Source organism: Triturus cristatus, chromosome 9 (genome assembly GCF_964204655.1).
Source record: "Triturus cristatus chromosome 9, aTriCri1.1, whole genome shotgun sequence".
Taxonomy (NCBI): domain Eukaryota; kingdom Metazoa; phylum Chordata; class Amphibia; order Caudata; family Salamandridae; genus Triturus; species Triturus cristatus.
In genome coordinates, this window is record NC_140592.1 from 17914204 (window position 1) to 17928066 (window position 13863).

Here is a 13863-nt window from a genome sequence, read left to right on the forward strand (position 1 = left end):
GTGCTCGACTTTATCACGGGGACGGCACCGGCCAACGCACCTCACCACACCCCCAGCCACCCAGCAGCTGAGCCGCACTCACCGGCTTGCGGGCAGACAACACACGGAGGCGAGGTGGGCTCCCGGTCCTCCTCTCGATGGAGTCACTTCTCTCTCGGCGTCACTTCTCTCCTAATACGAGGGCACCGGCGCGCAGGGTCGGCTCCTGCCTGCTCCGGGGCCCAAAAGCAGCCGCGAGTCTCTGGAAGGAGGCGGGGTAGGCTCCCGCCCTCCTAGTTTCGATTCCGGTTGTCCCGGAGGCCCGCCCCGGCCCGCCTGACTTCCTGGTCGGGGCCGGAGGGCGAGGAGTTTTAAAGCTCGGCAATAAGAGGGGTAGGCTCCCTCGAAATAGCAGATGTACGGCGGGGTACGAGCACACAATGCGGGGTGGGCACCCGCCGATCAAATAATCAAATAAGCGGGGTAGGCACCCGCCAATGCGGCACAATAGCAGGGAATCCCTACGACGGGGTTCCCGTGCCAATAATTGCAGCTCCACGCTGCTGGCCCCAAATAAAGCGCTCCCAGCGCTATAAGTGAAAGAAAAGCGCTTCCAGGCGCTTTAGCAAGTCCAGCAACCAAAAGTCCTGGCAAAGTTCTCCTGGGTTATGCAGCAAGGCAGGGGGGGCAAGGCTGGGCCCAGAGCCAGCGCACTGGGCCTCCAGGCAGGGAGGTAGTCCAAGTGGCGGTCCTCTGGTCCAGCAGCAGCAGCCCCCCTCAGGCAGGATCCTGGAAGAGAACAGTTTCTGTGGGGACACAGCCCCATTTTTATACAGTAAAACCCTTTGTGTCAGGGTGCAGGGAAGGGGCGAACCAGTTACAACTGGTTCCTGAGCACTTTGTTTTGCTCAGCTCCTCTCCCTATTCACAGGACAGGCCAGGGTCATGAGTCGCACCACAGGGGGCGGAGCCAGCATTGTGTGGGGAAAGCCCAGCCCTATTCAGGACCCAGGTGTACTCCTCCCACCCATCTAGCTGCTGATCTCCCTATTCACCACTGGGTGACTCCCCCTGACTCTGGGGATTCCCTAGCCCGTCACCTGACCTCAGCCAGCCAATCACCAGACAAGGCACTCATTTCACACTGCACACAGAAGTGCCCACTTCTAGAAGTGGTACTTCCACACTAGATACATGCACGCCGCACACATCTTCGTGCAGCATTTTATCACACGAGTCCGTACATACCAAACTCGCACCTGCACTCCCCACGCATCAGGAACTACCAGGGACACATACATTCCCCCATGCATTCCTATGGGAGGGCAGGCCAACCTCACTACATGTACTCAGAGCGCACGCGCTTTCCACTGGGACACAGTGTGAAAGCGCCTAGAGGCCTAAAACCACTAACACCAGGTCACAATAAAAAGCAAAAAGTTCAGGGGTGAACCTGCCAGAAGGGCCAAGTCCAACAGGCGGCGTTAGGGGTCTTGTAACCAGCCAGTAAGTTAGCGATGTCTGCAGAAGACAGATAGTGGTCGGCTTTTTTTGGGGCGCGGGAGCAAGGTACTCCTCGAGAGTTTGGGGAAGTGAGTATTTGCCGAGGGAATTGTGGTGTTTGGAAAGGTGGACATGTTATTGCTTAAGAGTGAGATGGTGGCTTCAAGATGGGAGTTAGAGGAGATGAGAGATCCTAATGTAATATCCAGAGAGAGAGGGGCTGAGCACGGAATATTAGGTGGCTGGAGGGATACAGGAGGGAGTGCAATTGGTGAGGGAGGGCAGGGAGAGGTGGGGGTGCGGGGGAGTATTGGGGTGCAAGAGTAAAAGGTGGAGATAGATGGTGGTTGAGAGCAGTTGTTGGGGCATCTGAGGTGGAAAGAGAATTATCATTGCTGATGTCGAATAGAGGAGAAGAACTGAGATCATAATTAGAAGGAGACAGGTGAGGAAGGAGGAGGGAGGGCGGAGTCATGGAATGGCAGGAGGTTTGGGCAGAAAAGAGAAGGGGCTGGAAAGGTTCCGTAAGTTAGGAGAGGTGAATGCGAGCTGTGCCCGTGGCTGCTGCAGGGCACGCAGTGCTGTGCCCGCGGCCGCAGGGCACGCAGTGCTGTGCCCGTGGCAGCAGGGCATGCAGTGTTGTGCCCGTGGCCGCAGGCACGCAGTGCCACTTAACCTGTTTCCATGCATCTGCCCTGGTCGGGGTCTGAGCTCCGCCGGCCTCTGGTTCGCGCGGGATCTTCAAAGAGAACCTGTTTTTCCGGTCTGGGCCTCAAGTGAAGGGGGCGGGGGCGTGCTGGGCAGGAGCGGGTGTTAAATATCCCTGTCTGCTGGGGCTTTAGTTCACAATCACTGCCAGAGACGAGTCGCTGGGCCAGGAGAGCAGCTGCAGACAGGGGCCTCCGGAGCACAGGTAAAGAGATTACCACCTCAATGGAGTGGCTTCAAGGCACCATTGTTTGCTGAACTGTGTGTTCCCACACCTGGGTTTATGTTATGAATGGAAGTCACTTGTACAGCGCACTGATGTACTAAAAGAATGCTCCGGCGCTAGACACCTATAGCAGTATATGTCGTTTGTTGCTAGCTGCCAGAGCTTTCTTTATTGTTTATCTAAGTGGTGAGATGGTGGCCGGTGATCCAACCGGCGCCACGCACATTCGACACGCTGAGCTACCCTTGTAGCGCCTTGCGCAGCTGAGGTCCGTCGCGCTCAGTGGGCTTAAAACCTGCCTCTCTAAACTTCGAGTGATCAAAGGTGTGTGTGTTAACTTGTCTTAAAACACCCGAGGATGATACAAAGTGAAAGCGCTTCAGCGCCTCGCTAGGGGCATCCAAGCGCCACTATATGAAATATGTTTTATTTTCTAAGTTAAAGCCCTGGGCCGCCCACTTTGACCAAAACATAACGTTCTGTTCTAAATCACAGGCATACCCTGCCCACGTCCGACCCTGCTCGAACATATACGGGTCATTTTAAGGCAGATGTATGTATCACGTTGTCACATCAGTGTTTTTTGTCTTAAATGTCACTTCCAGGTTTCACCTATGCTTTGCTGGTGTCCACCTCTTTCTAAGCGCCTAGACACTACCTGATAAGGTAAACAGCACTAGGAACATCTGTGGGTTTCTGGAATCTCAGGCCCGTATTTCATCTGGGAAGGGAAGGAAGCCAGACAGCGGAGGGGTGGCCGCTTCCTCTCACTTTGCGCTTCCGGAAGCTGGCATTAGCAGTTTGTGTGGTTTCCCAGCGCTTTGGGGTTTACTGCCTGGGAATGCACACGGGCATCGTCTCTTGGTACTAAAGATTTAATGAAAACCCCAAAGGTCATTGAGTTTCCGGCGCGGCTGGTTACCAGAGAGCTCTCCGCAGGGGTGCTCAGAGCACCGGGTTAATCATCGCCCAGACCGGACTTCTGATGCGCGTCCACGGACCGGGGCTCTGCTCCACACTCGAAGCTAGCTCCACACTCGTAGCACGCTTTGTCGTAGCACGGCACACGTGCAAATTAATGCACTGAGGGGCAGATTTATGTAGCACTTGCGCCACTTTTGCGCCGCTGTTGCGTCACTTTTGTGACGCAGCAGCGGCGCAAATCCTGCGCCATGGTGCGGGGTATTTACAACGTGACGCATCTGGGAGATGCGTCACGTTGTAAAGCCCTGCGCCACATGTAGGCGTTCCAGGGCAGGTGGGGGCGTTCCGGCGCAGGAACGCCTCCTAAAAGTGGCTGAGTGAAATCTACAAGATTTCACTCAGTCACTTTTAGGCCCATGCTGCGTCAAAACCCTGCGCCTGCTTGAAGCAGGCATAAGGATTGACGCAGCATTGTAAAGATAGGGCCCCCCAGAGCATTGCTGGAGCTGCGTCGCGCTTGCGACTCAACTCCAGCAATGCGTCACTTTTACGGCACAGATGCGTCACGCATCTGTGCCGTTTTTGCCCCATGGTGCGCCGCATTATAAATGCGGCGCATCCATGGTGGCGCAGCTGTGGCGCATAATAACTGGCGCATCCCTGCTGATATGCAGGGATGCGCCAGTTGTCATAAATCTGCCCCATTGTTTTTTTAATGAACAGTGATTTCTAACTAATTTATTTTAAATATTAAATTAATAAAAATATATTTAGAAATAATAGTTTTAATAAGTTATATGATTTTTAACGTATGTGTATATATATATATACATATGTATATGTTACAATCATATATATATATATATATATATATATATATATATATATATATATATACACACATACACACATGCATTTAAAGTTGCAAAGAAACAGGCATTGGGCACTTTTTACACTCCCATTTATTCTAAGCAAACGTGTTACAGCAATTTGCCTCCGTCAGTGCTTGTTTGCAAATGCAGTTACACCATCACATGGATTTTGTTACACTTAAAAGGCGCATGGAATGCTCCCATAGGTGGATTTAAAACGTGGCAAATGAAAGGGGACTGGTGCCATCACGGTCTCAATGCTCCATCCTTTGGCCGCCACGTCTGCGCGTTCCTGCCTGCGTGTGAACACATCACAGCATTAAAGATCTCAATATCCCGATCTACCATATAGTCTGGAATTGACAATCACAACACCAGGTAAGATACAACTTTTTCACACACAGTTGGCAAGATTATTATAGTCCTCCAATATTATCCGCCTCGATTAGGCTGCCACTTATACACAAGTTTATTCTCTGAAAAGGATGAAAAGTATTATTGAACACATATTTAAGTACATTTGATAAAAAAGCAACAATAATATAAAATTGAGATTAACAATCATATATATAACAAAAATATATAACCTAATTTAAATATTAAAATGACATATAAAAATAGTTTTATTTAATACTCGAAAGTAAATATCTATCTTGAAAGTAAAAATAGTAAGAAACTATAACTCACACCCCCATGCACAGTTTTCTCATCAATAATTTTATAGCAAATGTTTCACTGATATTTTCAATGATGTCATAGAAGATGTCATGACTAATGTAATATGTGGGGTAATTAGCAGAGGACGGTGAGGGTGGGAGTTATAGTTACTTGAGGGTATGAGTTGTAGTTTCTTGAGATAACTATAACCCCTACATTTCTATGGTTTTATGTGTTAAATTGGAACCTATCTATAGCGCCCCTGTAACCTTTGTGGTTTTCTAAAGTACATTTCTATGGTTTCTTTTAATTCTATTTCATATCTATAACCTCTCTGCAGCCTTTTATCCCAGTGAATTTCTACATTTTTTTCAATGCTATTTCCTAACTATAACATCCCTGTAACCGTAGTTCTTTCCAGGCTTTTATTTAACATAAATTAATATTTAATTACCATATGCTAAGTCAACCGACACCGTGCGCAGTCTTCGGCCGTGTGCAGCGGCGGGGTGTTGGCAGCTGGGCCTGGCATGTGTCCAAGCCCTGCACCTAACCCCCTGCATGAGTTCACCCCACGCTGCGCACAGCCTTTGGCCGTGGACCGTGATGGGTTGGCCACAAGTCCTGGCCTGCAGTCAGGCCCTGTGACCAACCCGCCAACAACAGCCAACCCATGGCCCCCCTCCCGTGGCTACTGTTGGCCGCAGGGATCCAATCAACAAGCCTGGTGCATTTTTAGCAGGAGGGGGCATGGAGCCCCCTCCCCAAGCTGCTATTGTCCCCAGAGGCTCCCTCCCCGAGGCCCGGCACATTTTGTGGGAAGGGAGCATGTGCCCCCTCCCTGGGAATTTTGGCCCCGGGGACCCCATCCCCTTGGGCCTGGCCATATTGCGAAAAAGGGGAGAGGGGCAATCAGTCCCCCTATCCAGTCCGATTTCAGCTCTGGGGACCGCATCCCCTAGGGCCCGGCCGTTTATCATGGGGAGGACATGCAGCCCACCCCCCTCCTCAGGCTGATATCGGCCCGGGACCCCATCCCCCACGGTCTGCCAAAAAAGGGTGACCACGGAGGGAGCACCAAGGACCCCTGGCCCCAGCAAGCTCCGCTCCTCCAGCGGGAGTCAGCATTTCACCTACCCGCAGGGTGAAGTAAAAAATGCTGCTCCCTGCGGGCAGAAGCAATCTTTTCATCTGTTTTCTAGCCCGGTTCAGTGCAGATGAAAAGCATTTTTCATGCTCTCACCTGCTGGGAGCCGACTTGGTGTTTGCTCCCGCTTGCTAGGTGTTTTGAAAATGCTCCTGCCAAGCTAGAGCAAACACATGTTTTCCTGCCCATGCCAGTGCGGGCAGGGAACCCGCTATATTCCAGGGATAGGTACCCCAGGACATAGCATATGAGCTGACTCTGGGGGGTGGGGTCCCAGGGGCATTAATGGCTCAGGGTAGAGGTCCATGCGGGCCCCCTCCCCTTTGTGGTTGTGACCAGGTACCAGGGAATGGTGTCCTCGGGGCTGAAATCGGCCCAGAGAGGGGGGCCGCGTGACCCCTCTCCCCATTCTATATACAGCCGGGCCCCAGGGATAGGGTTCCCGATGCCAAAATCAGCCCACGGACAGGGTCTGCTTGCCCCCCTTTTTGATTATGGCAGGCCCCGCGGAATGGGGTCTCTGGGGTGGATGTCAGCCCAGGGAGGGGGCCATGCACGCCCCCTCCTCCCAAATATATAAATTGTCTCAGCCCACCTGTAGTGAATGATAGAATCTTGCATTATGTCCACCGTTAGTATGGTGGCTGCGATGTGGATACGAACTTTTGGAAGTCCGTCAGTTACTGCCACACTTACGAATCTACCAATCAAGATGAGGTTCCCCAGATTTAAATGAACTTCGAACACTGTGCGCTCTGGGAGGCAACTCTTCGCCGAAACGCGTCTGCATTCAATAAATGCATGTATGATTTTGGTAACCCAGTGAGTGTCCCGTGTCTTTTGAAGCGTGCATTTGATTGCGTGGTTTTCACTATTGCACTAATGGAGGCTCCTGTCGTGAGTTCGGCAGCAGCTTGTGGGACTGGAGCTGTTGGTGAATGAAACTGCAAGAACCACCGCTGAAAGATTATTCCGTCGACCTATTAGGTCGTGAATTATACAAATTCATGGTACTCAGTAAATCAACGGACTCTTGCAGTCTCTTCTTGGGGAACATTCAGCGGCAGGCAAGGGGCACGGATGGAAATTGCTATAAGGTTTCTAAGCGTGTCAGATGTGCACTATTGCGATTATACACCTTGGCAAGCTGTAAATATGGGGACAGTATCCATTACTTGCCGATTCAGGTGGGAATACTGTGGCATTTTGTGCTTGGATGTAGTGTAGGATAGATACTTACATTGTGTCCAACGTTAGTATGGCGGCCATGATGTGGATACGAACTTTTGGAAGTCCGTCATTTACTGCCACACTTATCAACCTACCAATCAGGAAGAGGTTGCCAGATTTAAATGGACTTTGAACACTGTGCGTTCCATATATGTTGCAAGCATTGAGGAAGGTGACCGAAACGTGTCTGCATTTACATTAAATAAACGCACAAATTAATACGGCAAGTCCATGAGTGTCCCATTTCTTTTGGAGGGTAAATATATATGTATATATAATATATATATTTGAAAGAAAACAAAGGCTGGAGAGACGTTATAGTTAGGCTCAGATTTCACACATGCAAAACCAGTGAAATTCTGCAGTTATATTTACCTGAGCTAACTACAACTTACGCCCCCACAATGCACTGCTTATGACCTCACATATTACATACATCACTCATGACATCACTGATGACATCGCTGATTACATCTATGATGACATCACTCATGCCATCATCCATAGAGCCACTCACTCCCCTTTAAAAACTCCCATACACCCACTCACACACCCAGACAACCACTCAAAAGTGGCTCAGGATATCTACTGCCCAAATCCGAGTCCACCATGCAGGCAAACAGTTCCAATATCATCAGAACCTTTCAGACTTTCAAAATTAAGTTTTCAAAAATATCTTGTCATTTTCTTACGTTTCTTTTTTTCCCGAATTTGTCTGCAGTCTCAGCTGCACTTGCCTTATCTTACACCACCTTAAAAATGCCTACCAATTATTTGCTGTAGCTTGTTTTGACCACTATTGAAACATGGGCAAACTCGCCGACTAGTTTTGCACAATTGCACCTTGATGATAGTCCAGGTACAGAGAACTAGTCAAATGCAATCAATGACATACTGGCTTTGGCAGCCTTTTGGAGGGCATAAAACCTACACTTTGCTCTGAGGGTCGAATTCACTGCCCACTTGACTTGGAATCCTGGTGGGCAAGCATTGATTGTGTCATCTCCCGATATTAAATGTGACACTCTCACAATCAACCTCTACGACAACGACAAAGTGATGTCTCTTAAAAATAACAGTATTCTGACCCTTCATGTCTGCAGAGGGTCAAAGCAGCCACTGCTGTAATGAGGTACCATGTTTAATAAGCTACACAGCAATGTTTTTGTCCCCTGGGGCCCGGTCAATATACAATGGGGGAGGGAGGCCGTGCAGGAGCAATACATTTGTCTCGTACCCTGCCCGCATGTCTGCGGGCAGGGAAACAGATGAAAACTTCGCTTCCAGCAAGCGGGAGTATTTTGACAGCGCTCACTTGGTGGAAGTGGAGTGTTTGCTTTTAGTTAGCGGGAACTGTCACAGCTCCAGACAAGCAAAAGCAAGCAGCAGTGGCGTAACGAAAGTTGAGGGACCCCCCTGCAAGGTACACGGAGGGGCCCCGCTCTGGATTCAATCCGGAGCTCTCAGGCCTGAGTACTGTGCTGAGGCCCCCCCCCTGCATCACAGGGGCTGTGGGGGCCTGTGTTACGCCCCTGGCAAACAGCTATCTCCTGAGGGTGGGCACCTCGGAAGATAGCAGGAGCCGGGACTTGAGGGTGGCGGTCCCAAAGGCCATATATGGCTCCAGGAGGAGGGCTGCGCAGTCCCCCTCCTTTGTTCTGCATGGGTCAGCCCTGGGGAAGTGGTGGTCCCCACAGCTGTATATGGCCTGGGTGAGAAGCCACTCAGCCCTCTTCAATCTTTTGTAAAAAGTAATTGGCCCCAGGAAGGAGGTGGTCCCTGGGGCCGGGGGGCCGCACGGACCCCCTCTTTACTGTTTATTTTAGCCCCAGGGAGCTAGTGGTCCCCGGTCCCGTGGGTTTTGGGCGGCGCCCTATATATTTTTTTATTTATAGCCGTGGGGAGGTGGTGGTCCCCGAGGCGCGGGGGGGGTACAGAGCCCCGCTTAATTTGAAATTACCTCCTGCGAGGTGATGTCCTATGCATTGCATTTATATTATATATTGTTATGTATATGTTTGTGCTTTCATGGATATTATGAGTATCGAATACAAATACTCATTCAAACAATGCACATCAATACTAATCAATTAAGTATTTAATGCACAGTTAAAATAATTACTATTACAAATCAATAAATTATAGTTTCATCAACTTCCCACCGTATTTTTCTACAAAATCAACAATCTGCTACTATATTATAAATTGCTAATTAAATTTTAAATAAAGATTTTTTTTTTTCATTTCACAGAGTTTTATATAGCGCAAACTTGACCTGGTTTCGGGTATCAGAGCTCTTTACATAGCACCAGTTGTGTTACATGAGGACACATTCAATTTTTTATTGGACATGGGGGAGATTAAGTGATTTGCCCAGAATCACAGGATGTTCAGCGTCATTGCTGAGACTCGAACCCGGTTCCCCAGATTCAAGGTGGACCGCCCTAGCTGTTAGGCCAACTCCTTTACATTTAAAATTGCAAACTACATTTTAAAACATTGATAACACTTATACTAACACAACTAACGCCTACAAATAATATACTCACACATATTTAATTATTTGGAAATTGTATTTATTACAACTACATTAATGTAAAAAATATTTTAATAAACGATATTTATAAAAAGATATTATATATAAAAAAAATATTCTTACCTCTGAAACCCTGTTCATGATATTTTTGACCGATATTCATGCCACATGATTTTCTGGAATCAATATTTGTGTTATTCCCCATTGACGAATGGGAACAGCAAACGGGAAGATTTGCAAAGTGACGCATAAGGATGTGAAACTCTAATGTCAATCCACATGTAAATCTTTTTTTTGTTTCCTTAGTGACGTTTGCTGTTTAGGGAAATGATAAAGAAGCATTGGCAAAGCCAATAGATCTAGGGGCTTATTTACAAGGCCTTTGCGCCAATTTTGCGTCATTTTTAACATAGGAAAAGCGACGCAAAAGTCGCGCAAGGGGCTTGTAAATCTGCCCCTCGCCTTTGGGACCTATTGCCTTTGTCAATGGTTTTTAGCTGTGCTGTACCACTGGAGTTATGCAGCCCCGGAGGATCAGATTACACAACAGTATTGACTAAGCTTTGGAAAAGAAAAGACACCTTACACTGCAAAATGCTTCCTATTCTGCTGCATTATTTCACCATTCCAGCAGACGCCAAGGGTCACTGTCACAGCACACAGCGCACCACCCAGGAACACCCTGGGGTCACTATCACAGCACACAGCGCACCACCCAGGAACACCCTAGGGTCACTATCACAGCACACAGCGCACCACCCAGGAACACCCTAGGGTCACTATCACAGCACACAGCGCACCACCCAGGAACACACCTGGGGTCACTGTCACAGCACACAGCCCACCACCCAGGACCACACCTGGGGTCACTGTCACAGCACACAGCCCACCACCCAGGACCACACCTGGGGTCACTGTCACAGCACACAGCCCACCACCCAGGAACATCCTAGGGTCACTATCACAGCACACAGCCCACCACCCAGGAACACCCTGGGGTCACTATCACAGCATCCAGCCCACCACCCAGGAACACGTCCGGGGTCACTGTCACAGCACACAGCGCACCACCCAGGAACACCCTAGGGTCACTATCACAGCACACAGCGCACCACCCAGGAGCACGTCCGGGGTCACTGTCACAGCACACAGCGCACCACCCAGGAACACGTCCGGGTCACTGTCACAGCACACAGCGCACCACCCAGGAACACGTCCGGGGTCACTGTCACAGCACACAGCGCACCACCCAGGAACACGTCCGGGGTCACTGTCACAGCACACAGCGCACCACCCAGGAACACGTCCGGGTCACTGTCACAGCACACAGCGCACCACCCAGGAACACGTCCGGGTTCACTGTCACAGCACACAGCGCACCACCCAGAAACACCCTAGGGTCACTATCACAGCACACAGCGCACCACCCAGGAACACACCTGGGATCACTGTCACAGCACACAGCCCACCACCCAGGAACACCCTGGGGTCACTATCACAGCACACAGCCCACCACCCAGGAACACCCTAGGGTCACTGTCACAGCACACAGCCCACCACCCAGGAACACCCTAGGGTCACTATCACAGCACACAGCCCACCACCCAGGAACACGTCCGGGGTCACTGTCACAGCACACAGCGCACCACCCAGGAACACCCTGGGGTCACTATCACAGCACACAGCGCACCACCCAGGAACACGCCTGGGATCACTGTCACAGCACACAGCCCACCACCCAGGAACACCCTAGGGTCACTATCACAGCACACAGCCCACCACCCAGGAACACCCTAGGGTCACTGTCACAGCACACAGCCCACCACCCAGGAACACCCTGAGGTCACTATCACAGCACCCAGCCCACCACCCAGGAACACCCTAGGGTCACTATCACAGCACCCAGCCCACCACCCAGGAACACGTCCGGGGTCACTGTCACAGCACACAGCGCACCACCCAGGAACACCCTGGGGTCACCATCACAGCACACAGCGCACCACCCAGGAACACCCTAAGGTCACTATCACAGCACACAGCGCACCACCCAGGAACACCCTAGGGTCACTATCACAGCACACAGCGCACCACCCAGGAACACCCTAGGGTCACTATCACAGCACCCAGCCCACCACCCAGGAACACGTCCGGGGTCACTGTCACAGCACACAGCGCACCACCCAGGAACACCCTAGGGTCACTATCACAGCACCCAGCCCACCACCCAGGAACACGTCCGGGGTCACTGTCACAGCACACAGCCCACCACCCAGGAACACGTCCGGGGTCACTGTCACAGCACACAGCGCACCACCCAGGAACACACCTGGGGTCACTGTCACAGCACACAGCCCACCACCCAGGACCACGCCTGGGGTCACTGTCACAGCACACAGCCCACTACCCAGGAACACGTCCGGGGTCACTGTCACAGCACACAGCGCACCACCCAGGAACACGCCTGGGGTCACTGTCACAGCACACAGCCCACCACCCAGGAACACGTCCGGGGTCACTGTCACAGCGCACCACCCAGGAACACCCTAGGGTCACTGTCACAGCACACAGCCCACCACCCAGGAACACCCTAGGGTCAATATCACAGCACACAGCCCACCACCCAGGAACACCCTAAGGTCACTATCACAGCATCCAGCCCACCACCCAGGAACACGTCCGGGGTCACTGTCACAACACACAGCGCACCACCCAGGAACACCCTGGGGTCACTATCACAGCACCCAGCCCACCACCCAGGAACACGTCTGGGGTCACTGTCACAACACACAGGGCACCATCGACAGATACACCTGGGTCCATATCCCAGCACACAGCGCACCACCCAGGAACACGCCTGGGGTCACTGTCACAGCACACGGCCCACCACCCAGGAACACGTCCGGGGTCACTGTCACAGCACACAGTGCACCACCCAGGAACACACCAGAGGTCACTGTCAAAACACACAGCCCACCACCCAGTAACACCCTGGGGTCACTATCACAGCACCCAGTCCACCACCCGGGAACAAGTCCGGGGTCACTGTCACAACACACAGCGCACCACCCAGGAACACCCTAGGGTCACTATCACAGCACACAGCCCACCACCCAGGAACACGTCCGGGGTCACTTTCACAACACACAGAGCACCATCGACAGATACACCTGGGTCCATATCCCAGCACACAGCGCACCACCCAGGAACACACCTGGGGTCACTGTCACAGCACACAGCCCACCACCCAGGAACACGCCTGGGGTCACTGTCACAGCACACAGCCCACCACCCAGGAACACGTCCGGGGTCACTTTCACAACACACAGAGCACCATCGACAGATACACCTGGGTCCATATCCCAGCACACAGCGCACCACCCAGGAACACCCTAGGGTCACTATCACAGCACACAGCCCACCACCCAGGAACACGTCCGGGGTCACTTTCACAACACACAGAGCACCATCGACAGATACACCTGGGTCCATATCCCCGCACACAGCGCACCACCCAGGAACACCCTAGGGTCACTATCACAGCACACAGCCCACCGCCCAGGAACACGTCCGGGGTCACTTTCACAACACACAGAGCACCATCGACAGATACACCTGGGTCCATATCCCAGCACACAGCGCACCACCCAGGAACACGCCTGGGGACACTGTCACAGCACACAGCCCACCACCCAGGAACATGTCCGGGGTCACTGTCACAGCACACAGCGTACCACCCAGGAACACGCCTGGGGTCACTGTCACAGCACACAGCCCACCACCCAGGAACACGTCCGGGGTCACTTTCACAACACACAGGGCACCATCGACAGATACACCTGGGTCCATATCCCAGCACACAGTGCACCACCCAGGAGCACACCGGAGGTCACTGTCACAACACACAGCGCACCACCCAGGAACACGCCTGGGGTCACTGTCACAGCACACAGCCCACCACCCAGGAACACGTCCGGGGTCACTGTCACAGCACACAGTGCACCACCCAGGAACACACCAGAGGTCACTGTCAAAACACACAGCCCACCACCCAGTAACACCCTGGGGTCACTATCACAGCACC

The 13863-nt window shown here is 51.8% G+C and overlaps 1 protein-coding gene across 2 annotated transcripts in view; it reads left to right on the top strand.

The window, feature by feature from the left end:
* The first annotated feature begins 2268 nt into the window (after positions 1-2268).
* The window catches only part of LOC146797273 (deoxyribonuclease gamma-like), a 160749-nt gene continuing 149154 nt past the window's right edge, over positions 2269-13863 (top strand). For both annotated transcript variants that reach the window (XM_085624241.1, XM_085624242.1), the window contains exon 1: positions 2269-2395. The gene's annotated coding sequence lies outside the window, so the exon portion shown is untranslated. The remainder of the gene's footprint in view (positions 2396-13863) is intronic.